We start from the raw sequence: 6,017 nt of genomic DNA, 5'->3' as shown, positions 1-6,017 counted from the left end.
TCATGCAACTAATGAGTCTAGAAACTCTACTCATATAATAGACACCGAGTCCGGGAATCGAATTTGACAGGGCAAGAGAGCTCTCACCGCTTCGCCGTCCACACCAGAAAAATCGCGCTTGAAATATAAATATTTGACGACGGCTCTACATCTTAAATTTTGGTTTATCTCATGTATCTCGCTATCATTCATTAACTTCAGTGTAGCTTGGTAAATATGTACGAATAATGTTCGTCAGGTTTTGTGTAGAGCGACAAATTGTAACGTAAGCCACTCACACGACGCAAATGTCCAACAAATGTACGGATTAGATTACTGCTATGACGTCATGCGGTGAGTGACGTCACACCAATGCTGTGCATGGATGGATTGAAGAGAATCTTACGAATTTGAAAGTAAGAGGAGAGTTTACAAAATTGCGTAAATCGATCGATAGGGTTATGACCTCAACTAATTATCGCCATATATGGTTACGACTTAGTTTACACAGGGTGTATATTGTGTATATTAACTTTCTAAGTTGCTTGTTTGTCACGGTCGTAATAGCGCTTGAACTATATGAGCAAAATAGGGATTTTTTTATGAAAAAGGTCGGCACTAGACTTGAATTAAGATTTTGAAACAGGCAAGCGAATATTGACAAGCAACAGGCAAGCCTGAAACACGAAAAGAAAAAAGCAAACGAACGAAGGAACGAACGCCAACGGACCGAACGAACGACCGACCGACCGACCGACCGACCGACCGACCGACCGACCGACCGACCGACCAAACGAACAAACGAATGAATGAATGAATGAACGAACGAACGAACGAACAAACAAACAAACAAACAAACGAATGAAGGAAGGAAGGAAAGAAGGAAGGAAGGAAGGAAGGAAAGAAGGAAGGAAGGAAGGAAGGAAGGAACGAACGAACGAACGAACGAACGAACGAACGAACGAACGAACGAACGAACGAACGATAGAACGAACGAACGAACGAACGAACGATAGAACGAACGAACGAACGATAGAACGAACGAACGAACAAGAAAGCAAGCAACCAGGCAAACAAACGAAGAAGAAAGCAAAAAAAAAAAAATTAATAAATAAACATCCGAAGCAAACAACAAACAAACAAGCAGAAAAGCAAAGAATCAGAGAAGAACAATCAAGGAAACAAACAGACAAAACAAATAAGCCAGACAAACAAAAATATACATGCATGTTGTTATCAGACTAAGAAAAACTCCATTAAAATGAAATGGCGTGTGGAGCGGCAAATATGGAGGCAATAGGTCATATACATAAAAAGGAATATAAACGTACAAGTGAAAAGCTGTCAAGGTTTTCCATAGCATTAATAAATGCGGCCACATATCATAGCATCGCCGCTAGGCCATTAATTGATTACTCCAAAACCATGTACTCTATATAAATGTCATTCAATTTCACTCTTCCGGAGTGTGTGTCGGCATGCCTGGGTGTGTTGTTCGGCCCCAGACGTTAGTCTGGCCACCAATGTAGTTATTTTCTCGACCAGTCACATGTTATGATCAGTTTTCGTTGTTTCCACTCAAGTACTGTCGGTAGAGTGCTGAATGCAATAAGTTGCAGAGCGTAATAGATTGTAGATAGATCAAATACAAGACATCACTTTAGCTGCTACTCCGAGTTTCACGCTTACGCTACATTAATGAAGAATATATCTTACTTAAGGTCTATATATATACATGGGTAGCGATATCTATATTTAGTGTAATTGTATTGTAATTAAAATGATCTATTGTTCTGCGGCTTTCTGGATTTGTTTTAGGTGTTCATTAAGTAGTACTTGTTCTCATGGCGGCATTTAGAAATTGATTCCGATCTATTGTTGAGGAGGCTAGTTTTTTCGGCTTTAATAATGTAAAGCTTTTCTGTTAGGCAGAGATTACACCTTTTGGAGATGTTGTTGTATGAACTTGCTGAGGCTATTATTCACCAGTTGATCTTGTAATTTCTCTTGTCGTCTTTTAGTTTCAGATGTATTTATTGAGAGTTCAATGTTGTTTGCGTATTTTCTGTTCCTAAATATAAACTCAATGAGGATCAGCCATACTGATTGACAGGTGTCAAAGAGCGAGAATTTATTGCACAAAATTTAAATAGTAGCAACTTTTCAAGTAACCGGGAGGGGGTAGGGGGTCATGAAATCACAAAAAAGATAGTGCTCCTGGGAGAGATCAGATAGTAATTAATATTTTTTGATAAAAACAATCAGTTGTTTTTACTTATGGCCCGGCTGCAACGTCAATCCCCTTTCCCCCTCCCCCTCCCCCAGCGTTAAACAATGACCGGTCCTTAACTCGTCAATGTTTATGCTTATACTGAGTCAATGCCATTAACGTTGCTCACCGAAAAAAGACATTTGCACATTTACACATTTAGACTAAAAGATATATCACGTGTTTCATTATGTATTCTTTGCCTCGTGCGCGTCAGCCTGAACTTTAAATGTAAAATTCAACTCGGTGATTGAAAATCCAGAATGCCCCGACCATTTAGTGAGGATTTATTAAGATGGTGAATGGTATATCAGCGTTTGTTTTATGCCAGAACGTTGCCAGAGCGGGAAACATGTGATACTTCTTTTAGTCTAAATGTGTAGATGTGTAGATGCGTAGATGTGTAGATGTGTAGATGTGTAGATGTGTAGATGTGTAGATGTGTAGATGTGTAGATGTGTAGATGTGTAGATGTGTAGATGTGTAGATGTGTAGATGTGTAGATGTGTAAATGTGTAAATGTGTTAATGTGTAAATGTGTAAATGTGTAAATGTGTAAATGTGTAAATGTGTAAATGTGTAAATGTGTAAATGTGTAAATGTGTAAATGTGTAAATGTGTAGATGTGTAGATGTGTAGATGTGTAAATGTGTAAATGTGTAAATGTGTAATTGTCTTTTTACGTGGACAACGTTAATGACATTGACTGTATTTTTCTGTACATGTGTTTGTCGACTAAAAACTTGGGTGCCTTTAAAAAATGTGCTGCGTTGGATGTGAAGAACCGCACGTGTCGGCCTTAATCGTTTCGGTCTAACTGCCATTTCAAATCATATCATATCGACATCAGTCTGAGTTGTTTGCTTGTAGTAATGACATCATTTCCTAACAAAACGAATCAAGCTGGCGGCTTGTTAAACTAGATGGACTACGCTAATAAAGAACCGCTTTGGCTTATCGCTCAGGAATATTGAAGCGTCGCCGAGTTAGCTGGTGTAATAAGAAGCGATCCCAAAACACCTGTCATGCGCATATGACTCAAAGTGTGTATTTTCTACTCAGCGACTTTATTGAAGAGATTTGTTATTGTGATTTTGGAGGTCGCATATTCAGACACTTTGAGTCACGATTTTGCCGGGGGAAAATACCCTAAGTCACTTCTCGATTCCGGTTAATAAAATAACCCCTAATTGCCCTACTTCACTATGACGTCACATCAAAACAATCTTCAACAAACTATTCTTTAAACGCAAAGGATCATGGTCATCGGACGGGGTCAAATCCACGCAAACTAACCGAAAATTGTTCTAAATCCCGTATCATTCCACGAAGAGAAGTAGAATAGCCAGCAAACGCTCAGAATATTTTTTAGTACATATTAACACATATTACATCTGAAAACCAGGCCATTTTAGATTAAACTGTTTCGCTAGGAGCAAATTTAGTTGAATTTTCTATTGGATTTGGCGATTCTATCCCCGACATAAACAAGCAGTGACGTCATAGTGAATTAGGTCAATTCGTTCCCAAATACGGCACAGAATCCTTACACAAAATCTTTCGGCCGACTCCAAATCATGCTGGTCGAAGACCTTTTCTCCGCGACGACCGCCATATTGAATTGAAGTCGGCCGAGAGGACCCAGGGGACGAGGTTGATAAAAAAAAATTGGGTTTAGTTTACATTACAGTGCATTTTGGGTAAGTTTTAGGGACGAAATAGACGCCATCTTGGAAATATGTCCCCTAACGGAGTCTTACAATGCACTGTGATGAAAACTCAACCGAGTTTTTTCCCAACCTCACGAACGACTAATACTGACTTTTTGTTTATCCATTATTAGCAGGTTATTTCTTCAATAATTACACGGAAAAGTCGCTTAAAACAGTGTGATCATATTTTCGCAACATCTCAATCTTTCGAAATTTTGAATTATAATACACAACATTACTCGATTCTGATTGGACAAGAGGAGTACAATTAAATCCCAAATTGTACTCTGTAGAGTCCCAATTAAGTTGCTCATTTTTTTTTGGGAGTGTATTATAACAAATCGCACAATCTTCTCGTACAATTCTGAATTTGTAGATACTCGTGATGTTTTGAAAGTTCTCAGATTGAACTCGTCTAAAGGCTCGTCCAATTTTGAAAACTTTAATAGCATCACCCAGTCCACTCGTACCTATAAATTCCTAATTGTACCCGAGATCGTGCGATTTCCTATACGAATCATCATCATCAGGTTTTCCCTCTCGGCCCGTCCTTGGCCTTAGGGCACAACTGCTCCGGGAAACGTCCTCTGAGCAGATGTTTGAACTTGGTTTTGTCCATCATCATTTTTCTGGCTTGCATTGGATCTATCTGGAGGAGATCCTCAACTCGCTTCCAAACTCTTGAGGTGGTCCTTTTATCGAAAAGGACCTGTTTCTGGAGGGCGTTATTCTCCATGCGACAAACATGGGCCATGTATTTAAGATGCTGGACATGGTATTAATCCTGGATGGAACTGGATTTTGTTATTTCCCGTAGTCGCTCATTTGATATTTTATATCCCCAATCCAGCTGTCCTGCCGCCAAGGTAGTTGGGTCGACACCCTTTTTTTGCTCGTTACGAGGAGCATTTTTCCTTGCATAGCCTCCCAATACCATCTTCCTTGAACTAGTTCTGAGGCGGACAGGTGACATACTTGAATGTCATACAGTAAACGTGATCTGACACAGGAAGTGAGGACCTTCATGCGCGTAGTTTTATCGAGTTATTTGAAATATTTGGCAAGACACCGGGGATAAATGATATTTACTGATCTCCGTTTACTGACGTTGCGGGAGCCCAAGGGTCAAAACACCTAATCTAAAACCCCAATGTAATGATTGAGTATGAACGTATTAAATGTATATTGTACGCTTACAGTGTATCTTGATGTGTAATATGTTCAAGTAAAACCACAGGATGCCCAAGCAAGGTACTTTCGTGTACTACGGTAATGAAAATAAAATACGAGTGGAAAACAGATGGAACAGACTTATAGCACGTACACGGTACATGCCGTTACCTTGAAATGGCTTTCTATTCTTTATACATTAATTGCGGCTATGATGAGGTAGATTTTCTCACTCATAAGAAAACCTTTCTAAAAAATACTAGAGTGCAAACAATTAATCCGTGAAACACTAATTACTAAGTAGTACAAAAGAGTTCTAATTAAACAATAGAAAACAATGGAATTTGCTTGAAATTGTGCCATTTAGTATTCCTAAAGTTTCACGGATTTACTGTGGTCACTATTGTTTGCACTCTAGCGATTAAACAACAGAATTTACAAGAATGTTGGGCTTCCTGGGGTATGAACTAGGCCTTGTTCGATTGTGACTTCCATGCTTGCCTTGCTCATACGTTGCTTTCGCGGGGGCAGAAGTCGGGGAGCGAAAAGGCGTTTGTTTTCCAAGCTGTGACCCCTCCATCGTAGAAACATTTTGAGCTGACCTGACTATTGTTTGGAGTGCCTGTGGTTGAGCACTTAAACATACCACGACATACCACATGAAATACGACGAAAAACGTGCTGGAGAATTATGTGATCTGAAATCACAACGGAAGCGAGTGCTTGTTTATAGGGCTAAGTCAAGCAGATGTTAATCCTTAAGGGTGCTATCAACCAACCTTTGCTGTCAACAAGGGATTTGCTGCAGGTATACATGTCACGTGGTATGTCAACGACTGAAACACGAGGACGTGACGAACATTGACTCAAAGCAGAAACTACTCGAC

This window comes from Actinia tenebrosa, unplaced genomic scaffold (assembly GCF_029948245.1).
Source record: "Actinia tenebrosa isolate PJP-AT-01 unplaced genomic scaffold, QUT_ActTen_1.0 PGA_scaffold4__44_contigs__length_22323623, whole genome shotgun sequence".
Classification (NCBI taxonomy): Eukaryota; Metazoa; Cnidaria; class Anthozoa; order Actiniaria; family Actiniidae; genus Actinia; species Actinia tenebrosa.
Note: the sequence above shows the minus strand (reverse complement) of the source record.